The sequence below is a fragment of the Lepisma saccharinum genome, chromosome 26, assembly GCF_977018435.1.
Source record: "Lepisma saccharinum chromosome 26, izLepSacc3.1, whole genome shotgun sequence".
Taxonomy (NCBI): Eukaryota; Metazoa; Arthropoda; class Insecta; order Zygentoma; family Lepismatidae; genus Lepisma; species Lepisma saccharinum.
The window spans coordinates 36,794,263-36,810,296 of NC_139254.1; the positions used below are offsets into that span (position 1 = coordinate 36,794,263).

At 37.8% G+C, this 16,034-nt stretch overlaps 1 protein-coding gene across 1 annotated transcript in view; it reads left to right on the forward strand.

The window, feature by feature from the left end:
- The first annotated feature begins 6 nt into the window (after positions 1-6).
- LOC145979840 (uncharacterized) overlaps positions 7-16,034 on the forward strand; it is a 65,111-nt gene continuing 49,083 nt past the window's right edge. The window contains exon 1 of the mRNA XM_083112869.1: positions 7-265. The gene's annotated coding sequence lies outside the window, so the exon portion shown is untranslated. The remainder of the gene's footprint in view (positions 266-16,034) is intronic.

Here is a 16,034-nt window from a genome sequence, read left to right on the forward strand (position 1 = left end):
AAGTCACCAATTCATGTTTTAAAAGGGGAGGGGAGAAACTTTGTTTTGTCACTTTTATTCGAGGGACAACTTTGAAATGTACATACAGCTTAATCTACGCATGGAAAATAGCTCAATTACTAACGAGACACACCAAGGAAGTGGGGGAAAGTACCAAACATTATGCAGACGCTAAGGGAAGTGAAGTCTAGAAATTGAACTTTATAAAGAGGAATGACTACAAAGAGACATTCCAAGAAAAATAATCAATTGCTAGCCATGAATTGTAAGTAATATTAGCATGTATTCCAGAGTAGAGAAAGGTAAAATTTTCGTATCCGCAAAACGTATTTCTTCAATTTTACAGGAGAAAGTACTTATCGAACTGACTTTCCGTATACTTTGGAAAGGTCGTGGAAGTGTTTTTTCCCATCGGTTAATTTATTTCGCCGGTAAATCAAATATTTTTGAAAATTAATGTCCCTCCAATGCACGAAAGCTGTTGCCTCTATGTCCTTCCACTACGTGAATCAAATGTTGCATGTGTTCGATGATGTAACCCCCGGTCAGTGTTTCCAACCACATTGTTGTTGGCCCAAGTTCCTTTTGTTTTATTGCGATTTCATCATGCTACGAATGCAATTTTTACATGGTTCGATTTCGATTTATGTCTGTTAACACGTACTGCGAAGTTTTAGCGATCACTTAATTTTTTGTTCAATATATGCTATCGTGGTTAGGTTAGGCAGGTTAGGTTTGGTTCCCTTAGCATTAAAATAAAGTCCCGGTACTAGTTTACTATTGTTCGGATGTCTTCCTTTCTACAGAAGAAACTACTTACCGTAATAAGTTTCTGTAGTATTGTCTAACATCGGGAAGGTGTTTTGTGTGTTGTGGGAATGTATGATAGGGGAAATTCATGTTCATTGTTGAAAATTAATTCTCCGACGGACAATAGCCTTTGGCACGTACATCATCACGTGTCGTGATTGTGTTTTGTTCATGTTCATTTCGAACTGTCCATGTTTGCAACGAAAGTTAGAAACATGACAGGTCGTGGATGCGTGGTGAAATTCGTACCGGGTGTGGAAGATCCAGTGGATTTTTTAATTTAATTGAACACGGGATCGTGAAGAAAGGAATGGAATGTCGAAAATGTGGCAGTGAATGTAAGCTACTCGTTACAAGGAATGGGCTGTGGATATATGCCTAATATGACGTGTCGTGGATGCGTGGTGAAATTCAGGTAAGTTTTCCGTATCCTGGAAACTGATTTCTTCAAATTTAAAAGTTTGGGGCTCATTTGAGGGCAGGCGAATCCGACCAATTTCTAACATGCCTTTAACAGGGACTCTGTAGAGAAAGCCGGAGCAGAGCATAGCGGAGCGGAGGCGGGGCCACGTTAGCGGTTTGGGTGGTAGGTCAATTACCCCAGGGTTGGAACCCGGAATCGGTGGAAAATTTGGACTCAAAAATTTCAAACAAAAATATTTTTTTAGTTTAAATTTCCTACCGTCCCAAAATCCATTCACGGATAGTGCTAAGAAACATTACAATTTAGCAATTACTTTGATGAAAAAAACGTCAATACACCTTAAGGAATGTTCCGCAAAGCAGATAGGTAAGTATGAATGTCAAAAATTGACGAAACAAAGAAGTTATAGGTGTCTGAAGGATAGTAAATTTTTACCAGAAAGGTTCAAATTTCGTGTGACAATGATTGCCAAAATTATACGATAACACAGGCCTGCGAAATTGAAGTTGTTGAAAAATACAAGAGACGTGTACGCTGAGTATTATGTTATTGGGTGTGCTGATTTCGAAAATGACCTTCATTTTTTTCCATCACGTCATGATTTTTTGTACAATCGATATTTTTGCTAAAATCCTATGTAAAAAGGAATTTTCGCGAACAATTTTGCATGCACTATCTGGCAACAGTGGTTTTGATCCATTTAAATCTATGTAAAATTGGTGCTTGGTGATGCAAATTGATTTATTAGCAATTAATTTTATTTTGTATAGGTTTAAATGGAAGAAAACCACTGTTGCCAGATCGCACAAGCCACCTCTGGTTGAGAGAAAAACACAAAGTTCTCTTGCGTTTACACTTTTAACATCCCATTATGGTGAAGTTTCTAGAAAAAAAGCACCAACGTATTATGTTCATTTGTGTTTATTAAGGTAACGTACATAAAATAGACGATTAACCACGAGGAGCAATGTATGTGTACATGAACGTTTGACACAAATTGTAAACTGAACAAACAACAAAACCAAACACAAACAAAGTTTATATTTACGTACGTACCCTTTTGCCTTTGAAACTTCTTTTTGACGTTCTTCTTTTATGTGCAATCTCAGGCCTCTCTCGTGTTAACATCCAATAGTAGTCGGCGAGCATGTTCTTGTTCCGTTGTCCTTGATATTTGCACTCCATATATCACCCTGTTCTTCGCTGACTGCTCCTAAATTTTCGGGGAAATAGTCCACATGTGAGTGAAGGAAATGTAGTTTGACACTCATGGAGCAACCCAATGCTTGAAATTTGTCCAGCATATTCATAACAATTGCTTTATAGTCAGGATCCTTGTAATTTCCCAGAAATTTACTGACCACATCTTTGAAGGCAACCCAAGCTTCTTTCTCCGTTGTTGTCATGCTAGTCTCAAAGTCTTTATCCTTCATGAGCTTGCGGATATCTGGACCAACAAAGATTCCCTCTGTCAACTTGGTTGCAGATAGACCTGGAAACTTTTTGCACAGGTATTTGAAACAATCGCCATCTTTTGGAATAGCCTTGACAAATTGCTTCATTACACCTAATTTGATATGCAACGGAGGTAACAATACTTTTTTGGGTCAACTAAGCTGTTCCGAATCACATTCTTGGTGCCTGGTTCAAGATTTTGTCTTTTAGCCATTCTTTCTTGACCCAGTGTTGAGTCTTTGCACGGCTGTACCACTCACAAATGAAACATGGGAACTTTGTATAATCGTCTTGTTGACCAAGAAGCATGGAGATAACTTTCAAATCACCGCAAATGGTCCAACCGTGGTCGGCATATTTTATTTTGTTGAGGACGAAAGCCAGGTTTTCATAGCGTTCTTGTAAATGTACCGAGTGTGTAACTGGTACAGATGCATACTGGCTTCCGTGATGAAGAAGGACAGCTTTCAGGCTCCTCGTCGATGAATCTATAAACAGCCTCCATTCATCTTTATCGTAGGTGATATTAAATTTGCTCATCAATCCGGGAACATCAGAACAATAGACCAGGTTCTCCACTTTCTCAAAGTACTGAACAAAGTCCTTTTATCGATTCCTGTACCAATAAAACGTGGTTCCTTTGTCCAATAAATGTTTTTCTTTCAATCCGGAGCCCAACAATTCAGCTGCCTCTTTCGAAAGGCCCAGATCTCTAGTCAGATCATTAAGTTCAACCTGAGAGAAGGGCTGAGGTGAATCGTCCTCAGAGGGCTTATATTCGGTATTGGAGCCTTGACCGTCTGGATGTTCCGAGTCTGGAGACTCTGAAGAAATGACTGGTAATTCAGTTGGAGGCAAAGGCACTGGCACATCAGGTACATGAGGAACGGGGTGTATGGCCGATATAATGTTCTCAGGATAAGATATTAGCTTGTGATTTTTTCGGTTATACCCACGGACATGGCAGGCACAAAAGTAACAATCATCACAGTGGTTTCTTGGCTCCCTCCATGTGATAGGAATTCCAAAGCGTAAAGCAGTGTTCTTTCCGTTGAGCCATAAGCGTAGATCATTGAGACACTGCACACACACTTTATGAGGAGCCCACAATTTGTCCTGGTCTCAGAGTTTCATGCCAAAATACGAAAGGTAAAGTTTTCTTACATAGTTTGTAATGGTCAGGCAGGGAGGAAAGCTATTCCACGCCAAAACAACATATTTATGGTAAATGTTCATACAAATCCACGTACAATTAAATTTTTCAAGAAAACGTGACGTGATAGACAGTTTTCTTTATTTTTTTTTAACTCAGCACGACAAAATACATAAAGTTCACCTATCACTTCCCTTGTATTTTTTTCATCGCAGGCCTGTGTAATTAGTCTTTTTGCTAGGAGAATTTGAAAAGAAATCGTAATACATTTGGAACCATTACCGAAATGAGTGTCTTAGAATATTGGGAGTGAATGTAGAAGTAATTTGGAACCATTCTGAAACTAATAGCATAGTTTTCATTTCGAAAAAGACCAATTTATTGGTAAAATAAGATGTTAAAATTACTGTGCAGGCCACGATCAGTAGTAGAAAGCATTTAGGGATCTTATATTAATTCTAAGGGAACTAAACCTGAAGCATTAATTCTGGTGAAATTTGACATCAGAAACGTTAGTTGTAGTTCCTGCAAGAAATGCAATGTTGGTTTGCAAGTCGGTTGCTTCGATGTGGTGCCACAAATAGATATTTCAGTCGAAAACTTAGCATGTTGAATGTTTTAACGTGTGGATCAAATAAATACTTCTGTAATTAGAACAACATTACTGCATGTTCATAATAATATATATGTGTTGTTTATCATTGTCAGTGGCGTGGATTTGGTTCCAAAACTGTTATATATATATATATATATATCGGGTGGTCCATTTATAATGATAGTATGGAATATCGCATGCAGAATGCATCCAATCGAAAAATTGCACAGAATAAAAGTTTGATACTATTGAGGGGGTAAGTCAATGCTGCAAAAATTTCGTCGCCGCCACCCACCCCTTAGGGGGGGGGGAAGTAAATTTGAAATTTCAAATGGAATGCCCCCATTCGTTTTACATATTTGGATTCCATGTTGAAAAAGAATAATTTTTTGTTTGAAAAATTTTGTGAAAAAATTGCAAACTTCGAACATTTATAAACATTTGGTAGTTTCAGATTCATTTTGTTCCCTTTATGTAATAACGGTTTTGGTTTCCGTTGAGAACATTGCATAAACGAATTTTATTCAAAAAATGTGTGCAAAAAATTCGGCAAAAGAAAATTGTTTGCAATTTATGTTCTTGTGTAACAATAAATAATATTAATTTGTTCAGATAGAAGATAATTTATGTACATATACAGGGTGACCTGTAATTAGATGTATTCCCTGAAAGGGGTTACAGTAGAGGCAATTTGCAATAAAATTGACCATATGATACCCCATTCAAAAAGTAGTACTTTTTGAGGTATTTGTATTTGTTGCACCCCTGTAAGCCAGCCACGGCACCCTGGAGCAATGCAGCACACACTTTGGGAACCACTGACTTAATAGAATCCCTTTATAAGAAAATCAGTGCGAAAATAAACAGCATTCCTGTTTATTTGGAAATGTGACTTTTCTTGTATATATAAAAAAGAAAAGATTTAAAAGGGAGAAAGGATGCCAGAGGGAGGGAATGAAGACCTAATGGTATTACACTTGCATGTCTTAACCTGTTCAGACAAACCTTTACCTTATGCATATTTTCATTCATAATAGCTATAAGGGAATTGCGTCTTCGCCTTGTAATCAAGCGGTCCCGGGTTTGATTCCCACTGGAGGCACATAGTGGTTCAGATCCCACATTAAACTGTAGGTCCAGTCTGGATTAGCCTTACTGTGCATAAAGTAGACGTAAAACATCAAATCAATCCGATATAACGGATTTGCTATGCCATTTGCTTCATGTAATTAATAAATACAATAATTTTCATTGCATGATAGATCACTGAAGCCAAATATTTATTTGTAACCAATAACATATATTAACCTTTCTTACCCAAATTCCCTGTTATTAATGGAATATCAATCTCGATTTTTTTTACAACTACTTCTCAGAGTACACTTTATGTTGTAAACATCAATCTTTTTAGGTCCCCATCAGATATAGGGGCTCAAATTTTGAAAAGGAAAAGTGAAAATCGAGTATTTTCAAGTAGCTTTAACTAAAAACAAAAATCAGTAGCAGAGATCAAATGAATGGCTTATTGCAGAAAGGGACCTGAGTCACATTTTTAAGGTATCGGAGTTAATGGTATTTTTGATTTTCCTAGTTACAGACACATCTTTTAGTGCAGAAAGGAAGTCAGTCACACGAGGCTATAGCCAAGAAAATGCACAGTGAAAAGTGTACTTTAATGCAGAAAGGTACCTGAGTCACTGACTCGGGTCCTTTTCTGCAATAAACTAAGCCGTATTTATACGTTGTACGAACTGTGTACGCTAATCTGTAATGCAGCTCGGGCGGTAAAAATACTGACAAACTTATTGACACCAGTAACATTATTGATTTCGCAACATGGTGGCCTCATGTCTACAAAAAAAAATGTGGCATCTGTGAAAACTACCATGTGTTCCTACAAGAATGGGCAGTATTTTCAGATTTCCAAGTATCATTACTTTGAATACTGTGTTGAACATAAGGGTACTGTCAAGGTTTCCGAAGTCATCAAAGGTTTGACGTCTCACACCCTCTATCTGCTTGATTGATTGCGTTGGTGTTTTAAGTCCGCTTTATGCACAGTAAGGCTAATCGGGACTGGACCTACAGTTTAAAGTGGGATCCGAACCACGAACTCCACCGGGTATCGAACCCGGGAACCCTTGATTACAAGGCAACGACGCTACCACTGTGCCATCGGGGAGGCTTACACCTTCTATCTGTCCAAAGGTGCAAGAACTTTAATTCCTACGCCACGTACCTTCCCAGTTTCATGTATGCCGATCAAGCTTACCAAATTGAAGGACATACGAACTGCGTTGTCGTATGTACCAGACGATGTCAAAGGATTTTATGAAGATATTCATCAGTGGTCCTACACTCGCCAATGAAACAGACTCAGATGTAGAGTAACACATGCATGTACGAGCTCGTACATTATTGTATATTCAAACACCGACAATAAAGTCGAGAAAGTGCAGTACACTGTCATGCATTGATGAATCTATGATTTTCTGTGGCATATATAACATAACCTAACCTAATCTAGCTTATGTGGCAACGACAAACGGGCGTTTGTAGGATATTTCTCGTCTTATTTCTCAAAGTTTCCACTTTTATTGCAGAAAGGTACCGGAGTCACAACCTTTTCATCTCCACTGTCTCTAGCAGCATACTGCAGAGGGGCGCATTGAGGGTTGCAAAATTAACTTTTCTTTATGCTGAATATTTGAGCCAACAACGGCACATTTCTTTCTTACACTATCAATATCATACAATTTTTCTTGTTTTTCTCAGAATTGTGTAAAAGTGACTCAGGTCCCTTTCTGCAATAAGCCATTCAAATATATTATCTGCCAAAATGTTGTTTACCACAGCTTTCTATCATTTTTCTTAGCTGAGTTATAATTATCCCAACTGTTTGCAAAGGCTAAAAATGCTGGACCTCATGAAACAAAAAATGGCCAACAATTACAGCCCTTGGCCAAATTATTAGACGCACCTCCAATTTTATGCAAAATTTGAAGGATATGTTATTATCTCATCTACATTTTTTGTTATTCTCTATTTTTTAATTTTTTTATTTCTTATTTTATTACATGAAATATTACATTGATTACATGTGAACCTTAACAAAAGACAACAATTACTTGATACATTAATAATTACAAATATAATTTCTTACTGTGTTTCTTGAATTTTAGCTATATAATACATATGACTGGAAGTCAATTTTAATATTTGGTCTTTATCAGTGCTTGAATTCGCCTTGGCATACTATCAATGCATGCTTGAACTGTCTCCTTCATATGAGAATGGTGATTCCACACTTGAATTATTATCTCAATTAGGCAAATTCTCGTCGTAATTGTTTGCTTTGCCACTTCTTTTTTTCACTTGGTACAAACATCTTGAATTGCCGGTCAGGGCAAGAGAGGGGTATTTTCACTCTGTAGAAAACTGTTTCATTGATTTTGCAGTATTCTGCATGAATACGAATGGTTCTTCATTTGGGAACCATTCTCTTACTTCAGGTAGCAACTTTCTTCAAAGCACTTCCCTATACCGTTCTTGCCTCATATTGAGAATTTTATACAAGGTGCTTGGAAATTCCCCTTACAAACTCCTAGGGCTAGTAGAGGATACTGAGTATACAATATTGGAATAGAAACCCATGTCCGGAAATGTACCATTTCCGTGCTACAACCATGACAATGTGCTGGATGTGCCTGTGTTGTTATGCAACCAGGTAGGCAGTACATTACATCAGAAGATCATCTGGTGACACGTGACGTCTACCCTGCCGCGGTATCCTGCCTGGAGCACCATTCACATGCCTGTGCGTCTCCGATGAACATGGTTGAGTACAGGTTTGCAGAATATATGAACATGATCCTTGTGTATGGCGCAGTGGAAGGGAATGGAAGAGCAGCTTAATCCACAACGTGTGACTCAATCACATACCTTCTTTGCCAGCATTACGCAACTGCCGGAGAACGAGGTACCTTCACTGCTGACAAGAAGGACTGTGTTGCTCCAAAGAGATGCCGCATGCCCGAATAGGAAGTGGCTGTACTGGACCATGTTGAACAGGACCCGTCAACAAGTGCGCAAACAGTGCGCTTGCAATGTGTGTTTCTTGCAGCATCGTGTGGGAGGTTCTGCATGAGCAACAACTACATCCTTACTACCACCAGAGGGTACAGGTTTTGAGACCAGCTGATTTTGTACCACGTGTTAAGTTCTACACGTGGTTTCTGCACCGCTCCATTGACAAGCCTCAGTTTCCACGTCAAGTTGTGTTCACAGATGAATGTAAATTCACTAGGGAGTGTTTTCTCAATTCTCGAAACAGCCATGTCTGGGCAGACAAAACCCCTCAAGGGATGGATGTCCGGGGATTCCAGCACACATTTGCTTTCAATGTGTGGGCAGGTATTCTGGATGGTAATGTGATTTGTACCTTGTACCTTTGTACCTTCTTCCAGCCAGGTTAACGGGTGCCGCATACTTGATCTTCCTACAGGAAGTATTGGCTCTGTTCTTGGATGCTGTGCCATTGAATGTCCATCAGGAACAATGGTTTCAGCATGATGGTGCACCACCTCACTTTACACGTGACGTTCGGAGACATCTTAACCAAAGATTCGGGCAAGGATGGATAGGCCGAGGTGGTCCAACCGCGTAGTCCCCACGATCGCCGGATTTAACGCCATTGAACTATTTCCTGTGGTGTCGTATGAAGAGTATGGTGTACGAGACTCATGTAGAGGCAGAGGACGAACTGTTGGCATGAATTATGGTTGCTGCTCAAGAGATTGATAGAACACCAGGTGTGATGGAGCATGTGTTCCGGAACATGATTCATTGGTACAATGTGTGCAATGACGTTAGTGGTTGTCACATCTTGCCACTGTTGTAGTTGAGCACACATCTAGTCCAGAAGACCAAAAAAATTTTTGCGTTCCACTGTTGACACAGGTGTTATTGTGATCAATGAAGAATACGTTTCTTTTTTATTCCCTTGGCATTGTTATCAAATAAATTTGTTTGTATTATGGACTGAGTCACACGTCATTCACTTCTGTACCTTACGTAACACCTCATTTGACATGGTTGTAATAAATGATTACACTTTAGATCAGGTGATCTGACGTTATATACTGCCTACCTGATTGCATACCAACACAGGCACATCCGACACTTAGTCATGGTTGTAGCACTGAAATTGTACGTTTTCGGACATGGGTTCCTATTCCAAATATCTACTCAGTCCCCTCTACTAGCCCTAGGAGTTTGTAAGGGGAATTTCCGAGCACCCTGTATTTGTGTTTATATTTTAGAATAGGATTCAAATACAAGGTCTTAATATTGAAAAAAATTAGAAGTGTAAAATATTCATAATGTACTAAACATTTTTATCAACCACATGAATTTAATAACAATTAATTTCAATTAATTCACTTTAAAAGCATAGTTTTGAGCGAATAAAACACAGCTACTTCACTGAACATTTCACAAAATGCAACTGACTGAAGATTGCAATAAACAATTGGTGATGTTCACTGAGGTATAATTGCAGTATTTATGATCTTATTTGAAGGCACATTTCATAAGCAACATTCGTTTTCACGTGCTTCTCACCCCTCGCTACGATAAGCTAGCAGACTGGAAGGAGATACTCAGGAGCATTTTCGACAACCTGAAGAGTTTCAAGTACAGGAGATACTCAGGAGCATTTTCGACAACTTGAAGAGTTTCAAGTACAGACTGCCACCAATGGAAAACTGAAATTTCTATTTCTACCTCCCTACTCCCTTACCTTCAACCCACCGGCCGCTGCAAACGTTGAAAGGTTGCAACAAATTGTAGTATTCACGTCACAAATTTTATTGAAACAACAATACAATCTATGCATTTGTGTGTGCAGAAAGGGGGCTGGAGAATGGAAGACAATATATATATATATATATATATATATATATATATATATAAAACAAATGTAGCAAATTTCACACGCATTACAATACAAAATAATTAATTTCTATAGGAACCCATTGCTGTCCCATTATGAAATTTTGCACACAAATAGTAAATTGAAAGGGGTGTTTTGAGATTTTCAAAAAAAACTGTTTCCTAGTTTTATAAAAAATGCAAAATTGAAATAGCACAGCCATGTTGCATTTAACAGAAGAACAGAATGACACAAATTTGAGCGCTCTAGGTCAAATAGTGTTTGGTCTACAGCTGTTTAAAAATTTCAAAATCACGTGAAATTTTGGGATTTTTGCTTTTTTGAAAGTCAATAACTCAAAAACTATGAGCACAAGAAATCTGAAATTTGGAAGTTTTCGTCAACTTACAAGGGTTGGATAAAAAGTAATCGCAACACTGGTATAATTGCTACTTGACTGTATTGGCAGAGGAGCACGTGTTACATTCAGGGTTCCCACACACCTGGAAAACCTGGAAATCTCAGGGAATTTGAAAAAAATACAAATCTCAGGGAAAATTTTGTGATTGATTAATGGTTCCCAATGAAGCAAAACAGGGATTATAATATGCTCCTGGATAATCCAGGCTGTTGTAGTGTTTATCTTTCAGCAAGGAACTCATATCTATTTGTTTGTCTGTTTCTTGTTTTTTAAATCTGATTCCAGGGCTGGTGACAAAGTGTATACCCTCATAAATTTTGCACTTTTTAAAATTTAATTAGCCAATTTCGATCTTTTACATGACTTAAAATATATTTCAAAATGTGGAAAATGAATAATAAAGATAACCAGTGTTCATCTGATTTCCCTTATTAGGGAGTAGTTTTAAGTTTTTTCTTCCTTCTTTTTTTACAAAATAGTAAAAAAAATGGAATGTCCTGTTTAGGGAAATATTTATTTTCTGCCAGCTTTTGTGTACAATATTGTTGATTGTGTATTTACTACATTTAGAACAGAATTTTAAATATTTACTTACTAGTGCCATATATGAATTATGTATTGTTCATAAATACTTGTTCATATTTTAAGTTTTTGATCATGTTCAACTATTGTTATAGTCAGTGCTCGAAAAATTTTCTTCAGAGCTAGGTGACAGCTCTGAATATCAGGTGCCAGGAAACAACCTACTTACAATTGTGCATACTATGGTGTTTCAAAAGTCGCGGAACCCAAACTTTGAAAATGTATATCTTGAAAACCGTAAGAGATATTTACACCGGTTTTCCTGCATTATAAAGCCTCATCCATTTGAAATATTTTTCAATGCTAAAAAATTATCAGTTTACGCCACACAGAAAATTAGATAAATAAATAACTGGCGAAAGGCAGTGTTAAAATTTTTCCAGAAATGCATTTTTGAGTGAGAAAAATATGTAAGAAATTATCAAAGGGTCATATTTGGATGTCTGATGCCATGTCAATCTGTCATTTGCGACCAATATTGATCATGTGCAGCATTTGATTGATTTTTGACTGGCGATTTTATGGGTTGAGTGGTAACATTTTTGGGACATATCCTCTGTAAATGGCAACACTAGCAGGTCGAAATTTTGTCAACAGACACACGCAACATGTGCTTAAATATTGGCCATACTCCATGACACGGGTTAGGTGGTAGAACAGCCTCAGGCTGAACCTTGCCCACAGAAATAAAGAATGAAGAATCTTCAAAATTTTGTACATAATAGAAAATGATCACAGTCGCCAGGCAGAAAATTTTAGTCACCATGGTGACCTGGCGACAGGGATTTTTCGAGCCCTGGTTGTAGTCATGACATGACATGTGAATTTTTAGATGCCTATCACATGGCAATGCATATGTGGAAAGTGGGTTTTCTGTAAATAAGCAGGTTTTAATAGAAAACTTGAATGAAGAGTCTGTGGCTATTCGGCAAGTTTATGATGCAGTGAAAGTGGTAGGAGGAGTGCCAAATGTAGAAGTAAGCAAAGATATGATCCAGAGTGTTAAAGGTGCACGTATTAGATACGAAGAAGCATTGCAGAAGATGAGAAAGAAATGTGATCACAAAGAAGACAAAAGGAAAGAAATGAAACGTAAAGCAAGTGAGATCCGTGCTTTACAAGCCAAACAACAAAAGATGCAAGAAGAAGCAAAGGCTATTGCAAAACAATTAAAAAAAACTTGAAGCTTCTGAGAAGTAAAGTTTCTTAATTTGCTGTATCAGACATTAAGTACATTTCTTGTTTTATATTTCAGTCTCAGTAACTTATTATTCCTTTTTAAATCGGTACTAATAATTGTCACTTCATTTTTATATGTTTTAAAAATTCCAATAATTTATTTGTCTTAACTATTATTGTACGCATTACAGATTAATTGATATTGTATCTATTTATAAACACCTATGAAAAGTGTGAAAATATTTCAATGTTCTATATCAGATATGTTAGAAATTGTTTCAGAGTTGTTTAAAGTTCTAGAAAACTGGTCATCTTTGTTCTTAATTACATGCAAGGAAGTGTAATTTTATTTTATTATTGAACTAGTTTTGTTATTTGCATCAGAAAACAACAGTAATAATGAAGGTGAGGATGGTATGGCTATGAGGGGAAATGGAGGAGGCCATTGTAAAATTATAGTAGTCATTTACTGTGCATTCAATACTCTGGAAAAAATATGAGGATTCTGGAAAACTCAGGGAAATCTCAGGGAAAATGGATTTGGAGTTTGCGTGGGAACCCTGTACATTCCTTCAATGTAATCGCCCCCCCCCCCCCCATCTCTACGACCTTCTACCACATGTATGGAAGGCGTCAGCTCATGCATCTCTGTCGATATCGCTCAGTGACCGCCCTATAGCACGTATGATGGCTTCGCGCGTGTCGTAGTGCTTCCCGCCCAGTGGTTCCTTCATTTTGGCAAAAAGGTCGTAATTACATGGTCTCATACCGGTGAATACGGCGGATGTTCCAGTACCTCCCACTACCAGTTATGCAGGAGCGCCGTCACAGTGTTCGCAGTGTGACACTTTGCATTGTCAAGCAGGATGATGGGACACCGTGCCAGAACGTGAAGTTGCTTCCTTCTTAATGCGAGACGAAGGTGGTGTTGCAAGAAGGTGCAGTAGTAGGCTGCGTTGACCGTCTGCCTAAGAGATGTTGTTCTTCTTGCCTAAACATATTGTTAGGGCGCTTGCACTCTCGTCCTGTGCTTCAGAGCACTGCTGTTTTTGACTGAATAACATACAATTGCACCCCACTCACTATACTTCCTCGTCTGACATTCCTTTATCAACCACGAAATGGTTGTGGCGCTGTGACTCGCCCCTTTCATGGGACAGCAGTGTTGCCATTACTTTTTATCCAACCCTTGTACATGTACTACCACTGTGCCAAAAATTATCAATTTCAGAGATGTCAAGAATCAGACCATTAGTTGATTTGACAGGGAATGACCCTATATTTTATTTAGTGGTGAACCTACTCTATCACAACATAACATTTTGTAGTGGTGCCTAATTGAAGAATTATAAAATGACATAATTTCATTAACTGGTTGCAGCAGGACAATATCTTGCAAAAATTCAACTCAATTACATTTATTTTTTCAATGTCATTATTTTACATTTTTATATATTTTATTTAGTGATTAAGTAATGCTGCAAAAATATGCACTATGTCTCAATTGTCCTTAGTAATAATATTAATATGATATTCAGTACTTACTCTTACATCTGCACGGTTGTTACGCATCTGGAAAACCCGGAAAACAGAGAAATGTCAGGGAATTTTGCAGATCATCTGGAATTTACGTACATTTTGGAGTTTGCAAGAGAGAAAGCTGCAAAATAAAGAAACAGTTCACTTTCACCTGGATTTGTTTTTTGTGATTCCACCCGCAAAAAGGATTCAGTTTAGAGACTTGTTTCTTTCGTTCTTATGATTCTCAGTCTTGTCAAAATTATGGTTCCTTCGAATTTTTGTAATAAATTTTCAATTTTATAATACTAAATATTAGAAAAGAATATCAAAGTTAAACTTGCAGTCCAGATATCTGATTGATAACTAAAGTACATTGACAGTATGATCATAATTATTAGAAAGGGTCGTGAAGATGAGGTTATTGTCTATTATTTTATAAGCATTTCCTATAGAATTCCTATATGCACCAAAAATTTTCTATATGCAACAAAAATTTCTCCAGATGCTGTGTACTTATAAATGTAAGCAAAAATAAAGCAAAATACAGCATTTTCTATGACACTATAAAACTGCCAGAAAATGAAAAATTTTGTATGGTTTATGAACTTTTTCTCTGTATTTATATTGTGGAAATCTGTTATGGTGAAATAATGTACCTCTGTTACTATAGCCTGAAGGCTAAATGCATGTGATTGTAACACGCACATTTGATGCTGATTGTAATTTTATATTTTACTCTTTGAATTTTCATGTGTTCTTGTGTGTGTAGAATGAAATTTGTTAAAAATAAGTTGTGAAATTGAATATTCATAATAATTAACGAATTATATATTTAACTGAAAAATACGAGGTTCAAAAGCAAAAGTCATGATGATAAACATGCCATTGCCTTACATATTGATGAATAAGTGAAGACTACTTTAAATGACATTCATAAGCCATTATTGAGAGAAGTCATGAGATTGTTACGTGTTAAACACAGTACAGATGAAGACTTAGGTCCCAGCTACAACTCACCCACCAAAAGAAATTTGGCGTTTGTGGACTTGCATCCCCAGCCTCCTGTGAATGATCTTCCCTCCTATCGTGACACCAACTACTTCCTGCAGAAAAATCATCATACTTACACCATTGCTACAAAACACCATCCTTGCTATTGTCGAGCACCAACGTACCTCATTCCTATGGCCTCCAGCCGTCCTCCGTGGTTGAGTAGTTAGCATGCTGCGCTATGACATCAAGGGTCCCAGATTTGAATCCCAGCCTGGGCATGGATGTACTTTGTGAGTGTCCCATCATCAATTTCAATGTATCATCATTCATTGCCATTGTCAAGATTAGCCAAATGTTTCAGAAGAGGGAAGTAAAAAAAAAATTCAATCAATCAAAGCCTGCTCCATGGAGTTCTACCTCAACAACCTCCCTGATGGCATAGTGGTATTGTCGCTACCTTATAATCAACAAGAGGTCTCAGGTTTGATCCCCGGGGGAGACACATAGTGGTTCAGATCCCACTTTAAACTGCAGGTCCAGTCTCGATTAGCCTTACTGCATAAAGTGGACTTAAACACAACCCAATCAATCCCTAAAAATCTCAACAACAGACTGAAACCTCCACAACCCTGATCCACCTAGCCCAAGCCCACCTTTTTTCTCATGTGCAACAGCTTTATCTTTGAAGACCAACATTAACTGTAGATCTGAGGCACGGCCATGGGTACTGGAATGGCCCTGTCCTGCCAATCTCTTCTTGGGCAAACTCGAATAAGAGTTCTTGGAGACCCAACACCTAAAACCTCTCCTATGGCTTCGTTTTACAGACAACATCTTCGTGCTCTGGGCACATGGAGGAGAATCATCTCTATCCACTTTCCTGAACCTATTCTACCAACCAAATTGCCTGCTTGCATATACACATTGAGGAAGGTCATTTGAAAACACCCATACACGTCAAACCCATCA